Source organism: Dermacentor silvarum, chromosome 10 (genome assembly GCF_013339745.2).
Source record: "Dermacentor silvarum isolate Dsil-2018 chromosome 10, BIME_Dsil_1.4, whole genome shotgun sequence".
NCBI classification, from domain to species: domain Eukaryota; kingdom Metazoa; phylum Arthropoda; class Arachnida; order Ixodida; family Ixodidae; genus Dermacentor; species Dermacentor silvarum.
Window position 1 is genome coordinate 134475493 of NC_051163.1, and position 23254 is coordinate 134498746.

The 23254-nt window shown below is 44.4% G+C and overlaps 1 long non-coding RNA gene across 1 annotated transcript; it reads right to left on the reverse strand.

Annotated features, from left to right (window-relative positions):
* Positions 1 to 812: 812 nt before the first annotated feature.
* LOC125940700 (uncharacterized) lies at positions 813 to 21264 on the reverse strand. Its single transcript, XR_007463903.1, has 4 exons — positions 21198 to 21264; positions 17835 to 21105; positions 3779 to 16151; positions 813 to 3097 (listed from the first exon to the last, which is right to left on the reverse strand). It is a non-coding gene; the product is annotated as an uncharacterized LOC125940700 (long non-coding RNA).
* Between the last annotated feature and the right edge of the window lie 1990 nt (positions 21265 to 23254).

Below are 23254 nucleotides of genomic sequence, written 5' to 3' on the forward strand. Positions count from 1 at the left end.
TCATTATATTTAGGTTCAACTGTGCAACGAAGCACCTCTGCTGGAAGCCAGGGAGGCATTGCAATGCTTTATAGACACTGGACTTAACTTGTTACACTTGAAAATGAAGAGCCAACCACGAAGGACCTCAAAACAACATCAATAAAAACTGAAACATAAATAGCACTTTTCAGAGACTATTGAAGCAAATTGCATGCAGTCATGGTTTAAGCTGCTTCTACAGTAAAACCAAGAACAAACTTCACACCGGTGAGCAATTTTCCCAATGCAAGTACTGTATGGGATGTAAATGACAGGACATGGATTGCAAAGGAATTACTTGAGAAATAACAGTGTTAGGAACTTGTGTTCTGCACACTTTTTTTCCAAAGTTCATTGCATACTTTCAAGTCTCCAATAAATTCGAGGCAATGACTTCGAGGCCAAATCACTTGGAGGCAATAGCCAACTAACAGCAAAAACATGCCACACAGCAAATACTTTAGTCAGTCAGTCACAGTGTATACTATACTGAAATGAAGACGTAAAAGCATAACATTTCAATAAATAAATATTTCAACATGCACATTTACATAATGTATTGCAGACATGACGCCATGCTTAGAGTCCTCAAAAAACTTCAGAAACAGTCAAACTACCAAAGCGAGTGTCATGTCTCGTCACTAACACAAAATCTGCATCCAGTGTACACAAATGAAACGACATGTGAAATCATTAAGACAAAGCTTTAGCCCGGAATAAACTCCAATGCCACACATTCAAGCACAGAAATGCAGAAATGCTTTTGTTTTAGTAAACCGCTGGACCGGTTTAAATAAAGTTTTTGCATTTGAGAGAGAAAGTTTAACTCTAGCGACTGCAGGAAGCACAATTTTGATTTATGGTCTGAACATTTCTAACAAAAAAATGCTGAAAATTGATAAGACAAAGCACAAAGTTTACAAATCTAACTTCACCAAAAACAGATATTGCAGTTCTGTAAACTTCATCTGTTAAAGCAACTAGAATGGACAAATTTTATATATGAATTTTCAGTTCATGTAAAATTACAATGTTCGAAAGGATTTTGCGATAGTCCTGCACAATTTAGTGCTATATCTTAACAGCAGTGTATAACATATAAATTTTGTCTACTTTATATGTCTTACTAGTTCCAGTTTAAAGGATCGTGATACGTTTTTTACTACCGAGTTACAGTTGTAAACTTGAAAGTTGAGATTTCTTAAGTTTCGCAATTATTTTTCTATAACAGCAGGAGGCCCAATGAAAAATCTACTCGCTACAGCCACTAAATTTCAACATTTTGTTTTAATTGCAACAAACCTTATCAAAACTGATGCAGTGGTTGCCAAAAAAAATCCGATTTCTTCGTTCCCATGCATTTAGGAGCTTCCCTTTAACCCTTTCAATGATGAGACATACCGAGAAAAAATGTTAAATAAGCGATGGTAAGATGGTCGCAAGGAAAAAGGAGTCATGTGCATGCCAAGATGATGGGCCCATTTCATATGGCTCTCAACAAGTTTCGTATGAGTGTGTATATATATTATGCCTGTTTAAATAAACATTTGTTCAAGTTATCATTTAGTCCACTCATTTTTAGTCCACCCTTGACAGAGATGCACTAAATCGGTCTAGCTTGATAAATTGCTCCTCTAAGAGCAATTCTCACCCTTCTGAGAGGTTGATTACGCGAAGAGCAGATGAAGGACTAACATTAATTTTTAAAATTTTGCAAGACCCAAGTAACAAATACTTCAATGTGACCTCACAGGTTTCAGAGTGTTCTCTTATAATTGAACCACTGTGGTGTAGCAAGAGTTTCAAAGCTTGCCAAGTTCAGTCTTTGGCTGCTCTTTAGAATACCTGACATCCACTGCGAATGGGTGCAGGCACTTGAAAGCGTCATCACCACTCGCTCTGTTTGAGTTTTTTCTTGCCTGCCAAGCCTGCTCCCCGGTTAAGAATGGCTTTCTGGGTATTGTGGAAAGGTAGTTCACTAATAAACCAATGAACTTGTTTTTCTCTTTAGTGCCCCTTTAACACACCTTACCAACAAGGTTAAAACACTATGCCAACACTGTTAGCAGCCGAAATCCCCTTATGTCCTGAGAAATGCACAATGTGTCGATACAAACAGTTGGCACTCATGCCTGCAAACACGAAGGTGTAGTTGCCTACAGGCACATGGGAGGGGTGACCTTGAAGGAATGCTATGCACAAATGCAGTCTGCACTGGCGGACTAGGCCTTCACACTTCTCTCATGGCAAAAAGCCGAGAAAGTGAAGGTTAAAGTGACATTGGACTCCATGTCCAAACAGTGGCATCCGTCACAATACGAATTTCTTAATGTTCTCGCACATACTAATGCCTTTATTCCTGAAGGAATTCTGCAAAAGTAGCTTAAATTTTCTCCTATTATGAAACAATTAAATAGCCACAGCAAGTGACTGCCCAAAGAACTTAAAGGAAGAGTCATGGGCCCGTTGTTTTGTCTTTTCTAACAGACCAATCCACTCATGGGTAAAACTGATACACCAAAAATCCGAAAGTGTAATCTGCCATTTCAACTGGAGTCTGTATTTCTCCTTGTGAACCTCTCAAGATAGCTACAGGTTTTTCACTTAAACACACTGCAGCACAAACACACATCAATAGGACTCTCTCAAAACGAGACAGGTGTACAAACACGCACACAAGCACATGCTTTTGCTAAATGGCAAGAAATCAGTTTGCTGTATCACACCCTTCCGCACACAAAGAAAAAGCTAACTTGGGGTTACTGAGGGCCTTAGGCATAGTGCACCCAACACTGGACACATGAGCAACACAGAACGGACACATACAGGGACTAACCTTTAACGAGTTTATTTGTGGCATCAAAGCTCGCACACACCCTTCACTATGTGCGTAATAGAACATGTGATCACAACATACTGATGTCTGTCGCAACATACAGGGTGATCAAAGTTAAGTCGACAGGTTTTTTATAAATTAGGCACTTATATGTACGTGAAGACCACCTCTACAGTAAGGTTATGCGCCCAGGGGGACACAGAATGAGATGGAAATTATTGATGTTGGTGGCCTAATTAACTAAAATTGAATAACTAATTTTTTAGTGGCTGTAGTAAGCAGGCATGTTTGTATTGAAAAGTTAGACGCAATCGTGTTTCTACACAGTTTCATTTGGCAGAATTCTTCTAGCACATCCGTACTCCGAGATATCGAACCATGAAGTTTAATTGCCATTCACAATATTACGCATGCACGACAGTGAGGATCGGCGCAAAGCTCCTCCCTTTTGTGATGCTGCTGTTGCATGAGACGTTTACGCTGTCATATCTTGATTTCGCCAGCCTAGAGGGGAAGGGGGCAGCTATCTTTGCCAATGCCTCCGCCACGTTGGCAGACTAAACGACGCACGCAACAGCCACGTCACACCAGGGAGGAGCTTTGCACCGATGCTAACTCTCTTGCATGCGTAATCATGCAAACGACAATTAAAATTTGGAGTCGGATATCTCGGAGCACCGACATGCTAGAACAATTCCAACTGATACTGTGTAGAAACACGACTGCCTTTAACTTTTCAATACAAGCATACCCACTTAGTGCCATCAACGAAAAGTTAATTATTCAATTTTAGTTAATTAAGCCACCGACATCAAAAACTACCCCCTCATTCTGTGTCACCCTGGGCACATAGTAGAGGTGGCCTCCACGTACATCTAAGCGCCTAATTTTTTAAAAACCTGTCGACTTAACTTTGATCACCCTGTATATGGGACCTATCCTAAGATAAATATTTGTGCCATGCCAAAAATGAGACGGATTCTCGGCAAAAGCATGAATGAGTTGACCAGGCTAATCATCCAAACACAACACATAGCCATCTATGATGACAGTTGCATCAGCAAACCATCTATCTCATTGCATACCATGAATGTTTATCCCACGATAGGTCCCATATATGTCACGAGAGACATCAGTATGCTTCGAGTATGTTGTTTTTTATTGATTTATAAATACACCACAGTTTCCAATCGAAACATTGAGTGATGAAGGAGGAAGTACAACAAAAATACATAAAACATAAACAGGAACACAGGAACGTTATTAATGACTACAAAAATTTGATACAATACTGAACACAACTTTTACAAGAAGTGAGAGTGCAAATTCTTTGCGGAATGTTTCATGGTTAGTGATGGAAACAAGGCTGTCGGAAAGATAATTCCAGAGTGGTATGGCTTGTGGAAACACTGAGGAATTAAAAGCTTTGGTTTTCTATTATGCACCTAGTGAAGAGTATATGCACTCTTTTATTCCGCGAATAAGCTCATCGTTGAAAGCTAGCGCCATCTATGTGCGCGTTCTGTGTCGCTCATGTGTCTAGTGTCGAGGGCATTATGCCTATCGCTTTCAGTATGCCACATCAACAAACCCAATGTGCAACCTTAGTGAACTGAGGTAACATTTTCCAACGACAAGTCTTCCGTTCTACCTTTTACAGTCTGTGTTAATTACTCGGATGAACCAGCACTACAATGCCAGGGAAGAAAATAAAAAAATTATTCATCATCAAATATGGCCCCTGGCCACTTTCAGTCATCAACCCAAGTACCCAAATGTGCTGGTGCTACACACTTAAAGGCCAACTGCAACGATATTTCACTTTGCATAATTTGTTATAAATGAACTTCGTTGAGCACTGTTGTCAGTCCCTTTCTCATGCATTATCTTGACCTGTTTCTGCTCAAGTCATGAACCAACCAGCCCAAATGAGTATGCTTCTGCCATTGATACATTCCTCGCTGTTACATTTTCCGGCTGCGACGTCGCACAGTTCCAATCTCAATTCCATTGACTCTCATGTGCCCATTTGATACGTTGCCACTCTGTAATGTTCCCGCATCTCATGTTGCCTTTGAACGTGGCAGTCACATAAGTTTAGTGGTGCAAAGAGAAATTGGCTCTGCTACATTGCAACAGGCCAGGCGCTGCACAAGCATCCGGAGAAAACATGTACAGAGCAGTTGGCAAAGCACCCAAAAAAGTTCACATCGGTCAAAACCTACCGGGAACTACACACATTGGGGCAAATCTGCCAGGCACAACAGGGCTACATTTATTTTCAGGCCTTCGAGGGTCTTATTTGCATTGCATAATCGCCGGTTCTTTTTAGTCAGCTTCGCCGCAATAAAGCAATGGTATGCAGTGAAGCATACAGAAAACACTGCGGTGAAGCACATCAAGAGTGGAAAGGGGCCACTGTGATAGAACATCGTACATGTCCCTTAATCCTTTCAGTGCCACTGACGTACATTGTCCACTTTCTCGTCGTATGTGCGCACTAACATGAAGTTGGTGAGGCCCGAGGTAGTTCCGACATCTGTTGTATATTTCTAGAAGCATAATTTGTCCTCTCTCTGTATTTGCTTAGTCTGGGCTTTTGTTGATGCACTGTGAATTGTGCCTCTACGTGAGGGTGTCGGTGTGCCACGCAGAGTGCACATCCATCTATCAGAAGGGTGGCTCCTGGACTTTGTGCACCGCTGCAGTCATCCGCAAACGGCGTTTTTGGGGTTCTGTCAGCGGCCAATACGAGTTTGACCCCAACCCCTACTTGGACAGATCTTTTGCATCCATACTGCAGTATGGATTTAAATGAACAAAACCCGCACTTCACGGAAAGACCATTGTGGCAACATCGTGCAAGACTCATCACTGTGCGATTTGTGGGCCCACAGTCCACGTTGAACGTTCTTGATTTGTGCTCACAGGTCGGCACGCGAGTGGGAATGAACTCTGATGTTCTTCAGACTGAAAGCCACTTTCTAATCTAACAGAGCCTGCCTGGTCAACTCGTTGCCAATGTACAACAATTGGTCGTTTAAAGAGCACATTGTATGGATGCGTGGTTGCCCATGTTCATGCGTGATTTGCAGTACAAGTGCGCTGAAGGTGGCATGGTGCATGTCCATACAGGCTGGCCTACTTCAGCACTGCATCTATTTCTACCACAGTACTTCGATGTGAGCAAGGTGTGCTGCGGTTATGTGGCCCGCCACTAGAGCTTCTAGGGTTAGAGTTGCGCTCAGTTTATCAATGGCCATTCCGCAACTAAAGTGACTTCCGAGATAAACGTGGGGAAAGAGAATAGTAAACTTTTAGTGCAGAATGCGATTTTGGGCAAGTTGGTTCATACTTGAAAATTTTAGTGCATTTTATGTGGTTCTCCGAGGAACCAAACAGATAAATCCTTGCTTTTCACCATCCCAGAAAACTGTCCGAGACAGGCAGAGTTTTCAGACAAGCTTCGGGTAAGCCTACTTTATACTTTAAATGGATATATCAAACTATATTGTGATCCCCTTTGAGTTTGATCTATCTCTGTATAAATACAGTAAAAGCTCGATGATACGAATCTCACGGGGTCACGAAAAATATTCGTATTAGCCGAAATTCGTATCATCGAAACACAATTAAAACTACTGTCGAATCTCGATAATTCGAACTCGAAGGGGCCCGAAAATTTGTTCGAATTAAAAGGACGTATTTTTGAAGTATTCGTGCACCATAGCACGATGCACGAACGGTGCGAGTCATGAAATATCTCGCCGCGCAAGCGCATAGCAAGCGCGGGCCACGAAACTGCCCATGCCGGCTAACGGTCGCTTCCCGATAATGACAGAAAACGAAGCTTCAGGGAGCGAGCGGGTGGCGCCGGCACACGGGTGCACGCGGAGACCGTCGAAGGTGAGGGAGGAGGGCGGCAGGGAAGCGGATTTGGCCGGGTCAACTCCGCCGCTACGGTGGCTCCCCTCGCCCTCCCTCTCAACTTCCTCGTTCCTCGTAGCTCTCTCACCTGCGACTCCGTGCGCACATCTCCGTGCGCGCCCGCCGCCGTGCTGGCGCCAGCTTATTTTAGCCACCCCCTGAAGTTTCGTTTTCTGCCGTTATCGGGAAGCGAGCGTTTGCGGGCGTGGCAGTTTCGTTGGCCCGACTGTGCCTCCGCCGCTGCTTCCCTCTGCACTGCTGCAGCAGCGTGCAAGGTCAACATGTGACTAGAAAATAGAGAAGGGCTCACTGCCATTTTATCCGCGTGGCTGAGACGTCGGCACTAGTGTGTGCTAGAATACGGTTGTCTAGAACACTCTAGTGGGCACGTACACGCTTGTTCCGGCGCGATGCAGAAACGGCGACCTTGCAATTTGAGAGAGAAGGAAATTTCCGCCGCGGGTTCTTTTTTTTTTCCCCCGTTCCTTCGCGCGCGGCATTGAGGAGTCTCTCCTGAGCTTTTGCTCTATGGCGGTGTCGGAGCAATGCCGGTCGGAGGCGCCGTCGCGTGATTTGGCGCGCTGCTAAGAGCATTGTCGGTGCGCGGTATGATCGAAATAAGCGTGTTCAAATTCGCTTGCTTCGCGTTGACGTTGAACGAAAGCACGTTTTTCATGATAGTCTCGCTGTGCAACAATTGTGCTCAGTGTTGACGTTGCGAGGCCTAGCTCCTTAGCCAACTCCATCCGCTTCCTCTTGGGATCCTCATCGACCTTTCGAAGAATGTCTAATTTCTCTTTAAAGAAGAGTGCTTTCCGCTTGCGAGACATAGCTCGCTGCGACTAGGCAAAATGGCGCAAACACGAAGAACGTGGCCCAAAGCGCAGCAGCCACTCCATCTGACGGCTCGCAGAAAAGGAGGAAAAGTACAAAAGCACCAAAAGCGCCACCGCTTCAAACTCTTCGCGCCCAGTCGCGGAGTCGGCGCTGACCGGCGCCGCGCTTCTGCACCAAAAGAGAAGGAGAGAAAGCGCGTGACTGCGCGCTGTTCTCTTTTGCGGCCGTCGGTTGGGCGGCGTTTATTCGTATCAACCGACGGAGGCTGAAAATAGATTCGTAACGACCGTTCTCTAGCACGTTGCAAAGTAATGGGGCTCGGCCAGGACCACAGAAAAATTCGTATCATCTGGAAATTCGTATTAGCCGTGATCGTATCATCGAGCTTTTACTGTACTATAAATTTAATAATTATAATGTAAACGTTACCTGCCTTAATCTCATTGGAATAGACAACATAAGTGCACATCTTTCTTAAACCAGTAATGCGATTTCTGTTTCTCACATTATGTTATACCGGTTCTACGTTGAAAGATGGCTAGGAGTTTGTACGGATGCCATGGTGTTGAAATGCACCCTGTGGGAGCCATCACTAAAAGAACAGCAAGCCACCACAACACTAATGCAGCAGCAGTTTTGAGTAATGCTGCGAGCTAGCAAACAGGCTTCAAGTAAATACTTCTTAAAAATGTGAGGACTCACTTATACAGTTTTGCTGTCTTTGGTGTATCAGTTGTCAGATTGGCATACATCTGTGAAGAATTCTTTTGCCATCATGCCGGTGATGGAACCCCACCCCATCAGAAAATGATTAAGAAGGTCGCAGGCACTGTCAACTGCCACTAAGAGTGCTCACATCACTCCAGTGCTCTCCCGAGTGCTTTAACACACCAACTGCCAGTCATGGCAGCAGAAATCACTTATTACTCCTTTTTTGTTTAAAGTGTTGCTTATGCACAATTACTCACATCGTCATGTAAGTGGTGTTCATTCAAAAGAAAGTCTTGCTCATCAAAACAACAACGCTAAACTGATTTGGTTTTGATGCTCAACACTGTAGCAACACATCTGCTTGCTAGTTCAAGTTTGTAGGTTGTTTTATCGCACCTTTAGCATGTTTTTTTCCTGAGATAGTGAAAGGATGCATGGTGGCTGCGTGAATGAAGCCTTATGCATCCTTCTGTAAGCAGAGACATTCCCACAGTAGTTCAGAGAACCTCAGTACAGAATAAGCGCAGCAGCGCCCACCGCATCGACACATTGCATGCGAGTGAACCTGATCTCACGAGGACGCTTCCGAGGCTAGTGCTCGGGACCAATGTACAGGGGGCATGCGTGCGCCGACAGTTCAGCTGGAGAAGCGAACACAAGGCGGCACTGTTCGCAGCTCAACGTGACTTCTCCAACATCCTCCTGCAAAGTGGTGGCAGCAACACTGTGCACCAGCGCGTGGCTGGCTAGTGCCGAGACGGTGGCAAAAGTGCGGCAGCAGTGTCTGCAGCGGTAGGGCCGTTCGCTCGAGTGCAGACGCAGGTGAGTCTCCAGGTGCGACTTCTGCACAAAGCGCTTGGGGCAGCTCGGACACTGGTAGGGACGGTCGCCCGTGTGGATGCGCTCGTGACGCAGCAGCAGCGAGTGATAGAGCGCCGTGTAGTTGCAGAAGCGGCAGTGCAGCACGCGACTCCGAATGGCCTCAAGCTGCACCTCTGCGAGAGGGAAACGGGGCATCATTTACATCGTGCACATTTGGGAGCAATGACTACGCACACCCCCCCACGCAACAGCTTGGCGAAAGTGTCTCCCGATCGGGGTTAACAGCACGAGAGTGGAGGATGAGAAAACTCTAGCACCCTTAAAGGACAACTGCAATGAAATATTGGACTTGTTATGCATGTTGTTCTTGGCACAAGGAGCTGAAGCAGCAGAGACACAGAGGAGTGCTTTGCTTCTGGTGGTGCGTCTCTTCTTTCTGTTCCCGTGTCTCGCGCTCTTTGTGCCAAGAACAGTACGTGTAGCAAGCCTAAACACCAACCAGCCCAAGAACAAGCACTTTTGAAATTTTAGATGGCACAAGAAGCCCAGTTTCAGATAATGTAGATGTAAGAGATTGCGAGCAAAATTTGAGCTTTGAAATACAAGTGAAAACGTCAGAAGAAACTCGAAAAAATATTCATTCTTTATACTGTTAGGCGAACGAAGGATTAAGTACTGGAGACTATTTACAAGTATATTTACAAAAGATAGCTCCAGCGCTGGCCAGATCAGCTGATAGCTCAAGAGCCCAGAGCAGTTTGTCTTCTTCGTCTAGGCGCCCGCGCGCATCGTCCAGAAGAAACACGCAATATGCATGTAGCATAATCCCCGGCAGCAGAAGCACTGTCCCGGTGCGTCTAAATATCAGTGGGAACATGAGGGTAATACGGTTTTAGGCGTGCTACATGCACAACGTCAGTTGAAGGCGGGGCAGACGAGGCACTGGTACTGACTGGGGCGATTTCATACGTAACTGGAGTCACGGCACGCAGCACTCGATATGGGCCTGTGTACCGAGACAATACCAACATTGAAAAAAAAAAAATTGGTACAAGGAATAAAAAGAGCTGCCATTACAGCTTCCTGGAAGTGTCACATGACCCGGAATGCACGGCTCCTCGGCAAGACTTCCGAGATAAGGAGGCGCCTGCGGTGCGCTGAACAATCTCAGAGGCAACATGTTAGGACTCGAGTCATAGCGACAACTATCAGGTGCAAGTGTCGTCAGCTTGGGTGCTGTGTAAAGGCTGATAACAAGAAAACTATGCAATTACTAGTTCTGCAGCTTTGCCAGGATTGTTTCATTGGTATATACTACTCATTTATAATAAATTTAGCCAAAGTATACTTTCATTGCAGTTTGCCTTTAAACCCTGAGCTGTCATGGGAGGTTTAACCAATATTGCCAAGGACAAGTCACACTCATTCAACCTGATGTTCCCACTGCCAAAGACAAATTACGATCAGCATTGAGAGAAAGCTGCCCTCACGAGCAGCTTTTTTTTGTGTGTTAATTATAACCAGAAACCAATCAAGTATATATGTTCAGAATCAGAATGACATAGAAATAATTATGACTGCATAAAAAAATTTGGGAAGTTTGGTACGTTTTTCCAGAATTATTTCGGGGATTAAAGTGTTAATGGCAGGGAAGTAGGCAAAGTCAGGAGCTGAGAAAGTCGATCAAAACAGTGGTCTGGGCAAGTGCAAATTTCCCTGCGTGGTTGACAGCCAAAAGCAAACAAGCAAGGACAGAGTGTATGTTTGAATACATGTGACAACAGTACCGAAGACAGAGGAGTTGAATCACTGAAAGTCATGCTTGGCTTTGTACCCTTAGTCTTTACAGCAAAGAAGAGCAAAACAAAGCATTGCAGACATGCCTGTTACTACCTTACGACTTGGTTATACAAATTGCTGTACTAACTGGCACAAGTGAACAAGGTTACACTATTACAAAACATGTGCACAAAGCAGCCACCACTAAATAGCCAGTCTGCTACAAGTACACCTTCAAGTCACACGACACCATGCTAATGCCATCACTGTGTCAGCTATTAGATTCCACAAGAAATAGCCACTCAGATCCACGAAAGCTGTTTCATTGTGGAGAAAATAGCCTTTTCCGTAGTGCTAGTCACACACTGTTCCATTTCATACTATGCTTTATCTCAAAACTGTCATGTGAAAGCCAATTACCAAGCTGCTAATTCTGTACCTTATGCTAAGGAAAGAAACTGACTCTGTAATTATTTCAAGTTCTCAGGGTAAATTTGCGAGCCTGGATTTGGCAGTTTACGACTTTTCCTGCAGTTGTCTACTTGCCTATAGACTATTTTGCAAGCGCGTCGGCAGCAACGAGTCTACGGCCCCCAAGAAACTTACGGTCCAGTGTTCTACAAGCGAAGAACACCTACAACACTACTCTGTCATGCCGAACAGAAAGTGTGTTTTAAAGTTAGCTCGACGTAGGAGACGCCCCTTCATACGTTTTTAAATAAAAAAAAACACAGACAATTATCATGCTTCAAGCACAGATAATTTTATTTTCTATGTATTATACAGCAAGATTTATTTGTATATTTGCAATTACCTGCAGATGAAGATAGTCAAAAATCTGCGGGGCTCTGTTTTGCTGCCCAACTGCGGTTCGCCAATCTGTCTTTCTTGCCAGCTCAATTTCTGCGGTGAAAACGAAAAGCCTGCCAGGGTCCCTGTTTGTAGTCTCTCATCAATTTGCCACAATGAGGGAGAAGTGTGGGGCACCTCTCACCGGCGACTGGGGAAACTGCTGCCCTGGGCTGCTAAGCACGAGGTCGCGGGATCAAATCCCAGTCACGAAGGCCGCATTTTGATGGGGGCAAAATGCAGAAAACACCCACGCACTTAGATTTAGGTGCACAACTTCAGGTGGTCCAAATTAATCCAGAGGCCCCCACTACGACATGCCTCATAATCAAATCATGCTTGTGGCACGTAAAACCCCATAATTAAATTAAACTGCTGCCCATGGCATGGGAGAACCCAAGGTCTGGTGCGCACACTCAGAATGCCCAGCTGTCCGAGTTGGCCTGGCTTGGTGGGAAAAAGGCAAAAGCCTCAGCCGTTCGTTGTGGGCCACTGCAGAGTTCCTGAGTCTACATAGCAGAAAATGCTGGGCATGCTGTGCATAGATGTCTTTTTCTGCATGTTTCCATAGCGCAGTTCTTTTTATCTGCAATGCTTTCTACAAATAACTATTTAACATATTACAACTATAGCTTGTCGATCTAAGGTTACACGAAATGACGTATTATTTTTGCACCTTTGTGCTTCCAGTATGTGACGTACTATGCCCGGGTTGCGAGCGCAAGTGGTTCACGGCAGCCGCCAGTCGCAGAAACATGTCACTACTCTGCTCGTTCGGTAGCGACGATGTTCACGTCTGCAACACCTTCCTTGTAATAATTACGTCATACTTTGCGACATATAAGTACAAGACTTAAATCTACGTCAAATTACATGACACATACGTAATATATGTGGCAGACAATTTCTTGGTCACAAATACGGCAAGCGAAAAAGCTCTCCCTGCCTTTCGTAGCGTCACCTACTATGTATGAATTGAAGTATAGCATGGCACACTGCTAGTGTCTTGTTTTTATGGCTGCTTCACTCCTTTTTCCAAGTCACCTAACGCTCAAGTGCAAACGGCGAGGAGGCTGCCAGAATTACAGACAAGGCTGTACAGGTGTCGCACGATGCACTTTTCATCGCGACCGACCACGTTCGGGATTTTGGTTGCAATGGACTCCTCTGCACAACCTACAAGAGACGGCCAATCACGGTCGAGAATTTCAATCCGGATCGGGCTAGGTCACGATCGAAAGTGGCCGTGTGACACTGGTATGAGCCTCCTTCTTGCTGAAAGGGCTGTATGCAAGGTCCCTTCAATGCAGTCGTGTTGCGTAAGTGTGCTTTATGCATGACGGGAGAACGAAAATTTCTACCCTGTAAACGGACAAACCGATGCACATAAAAAAAAGGAAAGTGCCAGTTACGAGAAACCTCCTCTGCAATGCAAAATCCATGCCGTCCCTTGTGAAGCCAATGCAGTTGTAAAATTTGCAAGCACCCAGAAATACACTTACAAGAGAAGGTGCCACATCATTAAAATACTGGTCAATATCAGTATTGCACTGATGGCATTTTCTGCTGCAAACATGGCACAATCAAATCAGTTTCACAGACGCAATCAAAAGGTAATCTGTTTAAAAATAAAATGGCTAAGTTCGAGCATGTCTTCAACATAAATTATAGTGACACGTTATTTACCAACTTGAAAGATTGTGTGCTAACATGCGCATAACCACATGAAAAACAACATTTTTATATACCAAGGCAAAGCAAAAAACTTGCACTCATTAGTATACACAAAAAACAAAATAAGACAAACTCAGTTCACCTGGTTACCATGCTGTTGACCGTATGAAAGAAAAGTCGGGAAATGTGCTGACACACACCCCAACACAGTTAAATGTAGCAGAGAGTTGGAAAACTGGGGCAAATGCCGAGGCAGCAGAAGACACATGTAAACAAGAACACCTCAAAGGCAAGAAATGTAGAGTGGAGTTATTCTAAACAGGACAAAGACATCAAATTTTAGGTACAGTTACGTCAAAGATAACGACCTCATAATATGCTAACATGAAAGCTAGAATAAACAAAAGTAGGCAAATTCTCACAGACAAGGCACATGTAAAATACGCCAAAGGAAAGGAGTTCTGTGCTCAAGTGTGACACAACAGAGGGATGGAAGATGCATCCAGATGCACAATCTTGAGATTTGATACGTACTATGTTCTATTAGCACAACACAGTTACTGTCTCAGGCACCAAAAGACCACAGTTAAGTAGCCTGCAACAAGGTTTTCTTTGAAATGCATTTCTTTGAAATGCTCGATCACCAACTGTCATTTTTTTTTTCCCCATTTTTTCTTTCACGTTTTTCGGAGCATGCAGACAACACACACATGGAAAGACAAAAATACACCCTGGAAGGTGTCACTGTGTAGCCAGATTCAAAGGGGCACCACACAATAAAAAAGTGAGACTTGTGTGCGCAGACATCACTCAATTATAAATATTGTCAGAAATGTTTTTCCTCCTCTCCCAGTAACACTAGCTTTCTTTTCAAACTTTCTCGTGGCCAGAGAAGCAACACTTAAAAAATAATAAGAGGAATCTGGCGTTAAATTTTGCTTTTGGGACACAGTGCAAGGGAGTCTTGCTGTTTCATTCACACCATATTTGCCAAAAATCAGGCAGGCAGCACACACTGGCTTTAGGCAGCCGGTTGCAACAAGAGTCCGGGCACTCATTCTCGGTGCACAGATGAGGGCTCTTCTCCAACCTCACAAGCGCAGTGCACATAAAAGCATGGCCCCTGTCCGCTCTAACACTTACAGTCAATTTCCAATAATTCACATAAATTTTAATGTTTCCAGCTACCTGCCAAATTTTTCTCTTTTTTACCTGAACAGGCAAAATCCTAACTTCTCTCCATCACAGCACACTGGCACATTTTACTCAACAGTTAGTATACAGATGCAGATGTGAAAGAATTATCGGAGGTTATATCTAAATTAAAAATTAAGAAATTTCCAAATGGGCGCCATCATCCATGTGAAAGAAATGCAATTTCCTTGGAAAGGAGTGTTACCAACAGCGTACATGTCCCAGTTTCCTTCTTTTCGTCTATCCCTTGCGTAGTTACTGTTTCTTTTTTTTTTTTTTCACTTCAACATGTGCCAACCAGCCCAAGTGAGCATTCTTTGTAGTTCCTAGCTTGCAAGCGTCTGTTAAGTCTATCATGGTGGCCAAGGATGGTCGTCACCAAGATGCACTGCGTGAGCTGTGAGTAAAGAACATGCCGCATAATCTCGCTCTGTCTCTTCTTCCCTGCTAAGCATGTGCATCCACAGTTGTGCTTGCCGACTGCACACAATCCAGTTGCAGCGTAAAACAAAAAAAAATATATCTCAATGGAAACAATAATGATGCTGTCTGTCAATGTTATGATGAAACATGGCACATGGCAGGCACCATGTTTTGCCTTGACAATAATGACAGCTGGTGTATTGTTTCCTAGCAGCTAAACTTTGCTGTTCGCCATTGCTGCAGATAAGAAATACTTTTGGTTTATTGTGCACAAAACATGCAAGTATCGAATTGTCCAACCATGCCATTAAACTGCATGAAATGTGAAGTTTTAGCTCTGTGCAAATGAGAGGGGAAACAAGAAAACTACTGAGCCAGAAAGTCATGCGTACACAATGCTCTTATTTACCTAACATTCAGCACACAAGAGCTTAGACACTATTTTCGTTAAACTGCTGCACCCAGCACCAACACAACATTTGCATGACTTAAAACATTGCCCAAATGTGCAGAATCTGGACACTCAGTACCACTGGAACCATGGCTCCTATTCTAATACACTAAAACATAAAACATAAACACCACTGCACACAGCTCAGTAGGCATGTCGAGAAGTGCCCTCGTCTTCATGTACTTGACAGAGCTTGACCATCTACATTGGGTGCATGGTTTCTGCAGCAGTCTAGCAAGCTGCAGTACGTACTTCCAGCTGTCAGCCCCCTGCAAGAGAACCAGGAACCCTGAACAACCAGAGGCAGTTGCAGGATCGTTGGGATTTACCACAGGCTCACACACAGTGTAGTACAGATGTGGAATAGCAACAAAAAATCATACACTCACAGAGCCACTTGAAACTCTGAGGATGTAACTAGGAAGCAGCACAGCTAGAAAATGGTCAGTGAAAACATCAGCATATGGAACAAGTTTTCATAGTTAGCCAACAATGCGCAAGCACCTATCAGTGCAGACAAAAAAGAGCAATTAAAATGCCAAAAATAGCGTGCTGCAACATTAGTGTGCTCAGGAAGGGAGCCATGCAAATGCAATGCTTGCATCACTTGCAGAAGTGCACTTAACCCTCTATTGCATGAATTATGAAAAAGTCATTTTAAAAATTATTTTTTCAGCTTTTATTATTGATTCAATGAACAAACACATATACAAAAAGTTTCAGAGTGATAACGACTGTATTAATAAAGATACCGCTTTCTGCCGAATGTGGCAAACCATGAAGATGGCCGAGCGGTTTTGCTGCCATGGGCGAAAAACAGAGCTTCACGGTGGTGGTTTTTTAGCGCGATGTGTGGAGTGAAATGAAACAGTTGTTTGCTGCGTTCAGGCACAGATGAATGTTGCACTTCCTGCATCTTACCGATGACTTCTTTGTGCAAGATTGTCGCTTACATCTTTGTCTCTTCTCATCAAATTCTGGCCAGTGCCGACTTGGTCACATTGGACGTCTTCGGGTGGCATTGCGGCAGCTGGTCCCCGTGCTTTTTTGGCTTGAACCTGGAATTTGATTTCTTGACTAGAAGACCTTCCTGGTCGCTTGTTGGGTAGGCACTTGTTATGCGAGGTACGCCATTCTGCAGTTTCTGTTTTGAATTGAGCCAGCGGTAGTACTTGTTTCTTCCCAAGCTGCTCCTGTATCCTCCTGTACAATAGCCATGCTGCTACTACCGCTAAGTCTAGCATATGCGTAAGAATTCAAGCGTGCCATTTCTTCGACCTGATATGTATGTGGTAAAGTCCAAGCAGTGAGTCCAGCAGATCGACCCCGCCCATGTGTCTGTTGCAGAGCTTTACTACGCTGGGGCAATCAATTTAGCGAAACTCTTTGGCAGAGCTAAACCAGTGCATATTCTTTCGGACTGGATCTGATCATCTGAGTCGGAGAGATCCGAATCGTCACTGCCTGATGTAATATCACACGCCGTGGTCTTCTCCCGAGCTTTTCGAAGGCCGTAGAACGTCGACGAGTTCATGGCGCTGCCGTACTACACCTTCCCCACAGAACACCTATATGCCTTCCCGCTCAAATTCCTACTATCTGTAACGTGGTAAATACTAGTTTGCGGTGCTGAGCCGCAGTTGCAGAGGAAATTGAGTAAACTAAATATGGGCTTGAACTGGTCGGAACTTACATATTTTTGTCATGTACTCATGATAGCAATGTAAGGAAAAAATTGCCTGTTGCTGTTGCTTGCAGCTCAGACTTTCGTGTGGCTTCCCAAAATCTATTTCCATCACCTACAACGCTCCACGATAAAGCTGTGCTGCCCAATTTCGGAGGCTACGCATTGTTTATATTCGTCTTGCGTTTCTTGTGTTTTGAACACATGGCAGCATGTTACCATTTTTTGTCTTTCAAGTTCATACTGTGCCAAATTTGGCATACACCGATTTCAGGTTATCTGCTGTAGTTGCGGACGAAATTAAGAAAACTAATAACGGACTTGAATTGATAAGACCACAAAATATGCGAAAATATTTTTTCTATGTTTCTGTGGTGAAAATGCTCAGAGAAAAAAAAAAAAAACAATTGCTCGTCTTTGTCCCGTCCGAGTTTCACGTCGCTTCCCTAAATCTACTTCAGCTCTGTTTTGCGTATCGCTCAAGAGACGGCAGCACTTGCCCATAATAAGTGCGCATAACTATGAGAATTACTCTGACGGTATCACATCACAAGTACTCTGACGCACGAAAAAAATGGTAACCGGTATGTGCCAAATATGGGACGCCATGCAATAGAGGGTTAAACAGTCGAGTACAAACACTACATTTGATCAATGCTTTTGACCTTAAGGATCCAAGGACCTTAACGTCATTTAGACATGTTCATACACAACATTGATGGACAAAATGTCATTACCTCAGATCACAAGTTGCCTGATGTTTATGTAGCATGTGCACTGAAATGGGAGAACTTGCAGTAGTAAATCCCCCCATTAGACCTTACTTACGACTGTTTCCAAATCCTCTACGACTACATAATTTCATAGAAACATAATGCAGTCATCAGGGCATAAAAATGTTACACGTAGAATTAACAATTCCTGGCCTGTTACCACAGGATACTCAACTTAGCTTGGGACTCAGAACGCATCTTAAAACAACACAAGAAATTTTTAAAGTGAAAGTATGCATGCATATTATTTCAATCCTGACATGAAAACCTTTGTAAACAACAATGTTTGTGACAACTGAACTGAACTTCCATCAAATATTGCTCTGACCGCTTTAAAGGGGCCCTGAACCACTTTTTATCAATGTGGAGAAATACATTTGAGGTGAAAATGGGGTATTTCAGAAATACTTTGCCGCAAAAAGTACTTCAATACCTTCAACAGAAGCAGAGTTAATGGCAATCAAACACAGCCTCCACTGTGCTCCCCCTTCCTTCTTCAATGCCTTGCACTGCGAAGGCTATGGCGGAGTGGAGCGGGGCCACAACGCTCCGCTTTCGAAACGTCACCGTGGCGCGCAGTTCAAATTTCCGATTTTGGTGCCTACGTCGCACTAAACGTAAGCCAAACGTCCTCGGAGAGCCGCAGTGCGCTTAGCCAGTGGACTCGTGGCGGCACCCTGCGGCGGCCTCGGTGTAACCAACCACAGCAACGAATAGCAGCCGCGTATTGGAATGTGCTTTATTGCACAATAAAGCAGACAGGAGAGAGTGAGGATCATGGCTTTGAAACGAGGGCGTTTGAGAGAAAGGTGCCTTCGCGCTCCACATGCGAGCTCCACGCAGCACATACGACAGCATAACTTGGCTGAGATGTTCACAGCAGCGTATGCTACCCGCGGACTATGTTATTTCACAAAGCCAGAGGGGTGGTTCAGGGCCCCTTTGTTGCTATGACCGTTGATGTTAATTGTGTACTCTAGTACAACACATGGTGTCGTTTTTCGTTCACAGATGCTTCTGCAACGCATTGCAACAGCATTCTGGGAGGACAGGTAAAGTTGAGTATATTCAGAACACTTTTAAAGCGGCTGTAATAACCGACTTTGGGCAAGTTAATGCATGAATGAGGTCAGGATATAAGGATCCTATATTATAGTGTGCCGCAGTAGAGCTTCATTAATTTGATTCTGGTAAGTCACTATTGGGTTAATCTGATTTCAACTGAAGGTCCTGGCCAGTGCCCATACATCGCTATGGGCCAGAACTTTCGTTATCGTTATCCTGAAAGTGATCCTCACCAGGTAATTCAAACTTGACTGGTCAGCACGCACACGCCCAACCCCAGTGGCTGCAGCTCTGGGCAACCGTGAATGTGTTGACACATTGCCTCCCCTCAGAAGCACCAATTTTAAGCCTGCACTTGGTAGGTTTTGAGGCAGGAATGGGAGCTCAACATAAATGATAACCATATTTAGCTATTTCTAACGTGCTCCCTTCTTACAAGAAAATTTGTGTGGAAATTTGCTGCATGTTACAATCGAACACTGAACTGGAACTGCATTTGTGGCATTAGTACAGCTTACCATCAGAGCTAGTGTCACCAGAAGAAAGCAGCAGATTAATAAGGTGGGCCAGGATGACATCGGTGGAATAATACAGAAAACCAGACCCACTAATGAATATTCATGATGAGAAGTGCATACCAGTACAGCACACGAAAAGAGAACACTGACACAAACAGAAAGGGGAGAAATTCAGAGGAAAGCATTGAAAGCATGATGAGGCAAAATGTAGAAATGAGCTCTTGTCAGTCGTTAAGAGCCACTTAGCCACTAAGAGTCCCTATGGGCACTTATCACGAGCTAAGATAAGGCCAAATGTTTCACTGTTAGCAAACTCTTCATCGACTGCACAGTGGTGTGAACAGTGACCTGCACAATTTCATCTTTTTCATTAGCAACAAATACATTCAGCAATTACTGCTTGACGAGTCCATAGAGGCTTCACTCTACAAGCATTCAAATGACTTCTGAGAAATGTTGCTTTTATGTGTCCTAAATGCTGAACTAGCACATCCAGCTCTTCTAGTCGAAGCACTGTGGCAGCTCTCCAGCAGTCATGTAAGACAGCAACCAAGCTTAACTGCAACAGAGGCAAAGATGCCCAATTAAAGCCATCTCATAAGAACGCCACCATGCATGTTGTTAGCAACACATCCAGCATGCTCTAGAATGACCAGCCAAATATGGCCATACATCTACCCTGCTTTGAAAATGGTTTCAGGGACGCTTGCAAGGAATTGTTTTCAGGGTCAGCAATGCTGAAGTTCAATTTTACATACATTTCCTTCTGTAAAGTGTCTAGTTAAAAGACACGTGGCTTGGGAAATAGACAAGTGAGACATTATACAGCATTACAAGGTCTCCGTCCAGTCGATTATCAACATATCATGGCAGGTAGTAGTCTCTATCAGTTATTGATCATAAGGTAGCCAGAAAATTGCAAAAATGACACTCTAAACAAAGCAACTAGTAGCATGTATGCCACCAATTAGATTTATTTTGCGACCAAGTGCCAAAGCAGAAGGCCGCTAGCTGTTTCTGAAGCTTACAATTATTTAAATGGTATTAAAGGAATGTTCAGAAACGTCAACTTCTCACTTTCAGAAAGGGCACTCGCAGAACTACGTCCGATAATGACGATGTGAAAATGATATTTGTGATTTCCCCTTTGAAATGCGGCAGTGGTATATGCGAAGACACTCCTGCATACTATTTAAGTTCCAATACAGCTTTACTACCGTTAGATTAGTTTTAACGTCTTGCTGTCTACGATGAGTGCATGATTAAACCATCCTGCTGCCATGTAGATTTTTATTCAACATTACTTGTTCTTTACTTAAACGCCACCAATACTCCGACCAAATCTTGCTTATTTTCATGGTGCCAATGTTACCATGCCACGAGTGTCTTTAAAAGTGACCACATTTTTCTCTACTTTTGGATGCAATTTTTTGCGTGGTGTTTCATCAGCGCCCTCAAGTAGTGTTGCCACTCGTAACAGCCAGTTGCACTAGACACGAGCTTACTTGCACGGCAAAGCTTTGAGTGGCGAGTTCTTCTTTCTGGGGTTTTACGTGCCAAAACCAGTTCTGATTATGAGGCACGCCGTAGTGGATGGCTCCGGATTAATTTTGACCACCTGGTGTGTTAGCACGAACAAGGCTGCCTGACGGGCAGGCCCCGTGCTTATGACGACCGCATGAAGAAAGTAAGCATGCTATTTAATTAGAGTTTTATTAATACAGAAAACTAATACTGCTGTCACATGGCCCCTTTTGATCGCGTCAAGGCACGATCCGGATCGAATTTCGCAGTCAAGCTTGATTGGATCCCTCGCGCATCTTGCGCAAAGGAGCTGATCAAGACCGAGAAATTCGATCCGGATCGGGCTCGATCGCGATCGTGCGCCATGTGACACCCCTATAAGGCTACCTATGCCCACGGATTACAGTTAACATGTATTAAGGGATGTAGTGTAGCATAGTGCGGTGTTGGCACAAACAGGCGTTAAACGTGATGGCTGGCGCTTTCCCTTTTCGGCTGACGAGCAAAACCTGTCCGTACAAATATGCAGGTCTGATTTGAGCGCTAAGCATCACAACCGCGACGCAGCCACGGAAGCATCAGCGACTCTCCTACGAGGTCAACAGTGTGGCGTGCGACAACGGAATGTGCGAGTGACGGCTGCAAGCACGCAGCATGAGGTTAAGCACCGTGGTTGCGAATAAGCTGTAAGTTAGCAGCTGAGCCACCTTCAGGATTTCTTTGCGGCCTTTCCTGTGTCATTTTACTTTCTTGAAATGCTTTTGTGGACTCAGTATTTATGTGTAAACACGTCGCAGGTGTATGGTAGAAGATCACGCACGAAAACTTCCGAAATTGCTCCTCACGATCAAGGTTAGCAAAGAGGGAAATATGAACTAGACGAACAAGTGGGCCGAGAGGAAAACAAGACGCTGCTTACTAAAATGCACCGTTTTTCAGTTATAGAGGTGACGTCAGGTGCGCCTATCGTCTACAATGCGTCTCCATTTGTAGCCTCGCATTGCAGCAGAGGCATGTGCACTTACCTGCAAACGGTGCACCGCAGCCACTTACCTGATCCCAAGAACTTACGAGTGCCCCATAAATGTCACCCACGCGCAAACCACAGCGGCGACACTGCAACCACGCAGCCTTCTTCGGCGTTCTTTGACGCCACATTTCACGACTAGCACCACCTCGCAGCCTGCAGAAGCTACGTTCACGACGAAAACCCGAAAGAAAGCTTGGTCGGGTTCCACCACGCAAAACGAAGAAAGTTACACTGCACGATGCTTCACCGAGCGAAATGCCACGGTAGTTTCACAGTTTCACAAACCACAAAAGGCGGCCATTATGCAAGCGATCATTATTGTCGATGTCGATTGCTGTTTGTAGGTGCAGTTTCGGCTGGTTTAGGTTACAATCCAGTTATGGTGGCTAGAATCTAGCCACCATAATCCAGTACACTCTAGTTTCGGTATCGACGCTCGTACGGAGATTGCGCTGATTTCGGACGTGGTTCTGGTCCGCCAAGACCGTTGCGGCGATGTGTGCGCTTGTTTTTCTTTGAAATATCGTCATCTTCTCTTAATGATCATGCAGTGACGGGTTAGCAGGCGCCATAGGCGGAAAGTTTTCATTTTTACAGGGGGGGGGGGGGGGGGGGGGGGGAGGGCCGGGGGACGTGCTTTCCGAAACCTACCCGTATATATATATATATATATATATATATATATATATATATATATATATATATAACTTTTCATAATAATTGCATTTAAAGGAACTTCGTGTCACGTCGAAGAATTGTTCACTAAAGTGACAGCCTTATATGAGTATTTACAAGACCTCACAGTAGGAGACAGTTCAGTTGCACAGCCCAGCTTAGTCCCCTCGCAGCGCCAAGTTATTCACTTCCTACCAATAAAGTTCTTCTGTCTGTCTGTCTAACGCAGGCGGTTCTCGAAATTGTCAACAACGAAGCTTATCTGCCTGTGCTCAACTTTGGCTCATCCGCGCCCGTGTTCTACCATCCGGAATTGCGCGTGCAACGTTGGCATCCCTCTACGACTGTCAGATCTCCACGCTAACATCTGAGGCCCCTTTGAGTCCTTCGTGTAATTGTCTTATACTTTGCTATTACTAATTAATAATTCTCGGCGAAATTGCAGTTTTTTTTTTTTTTTT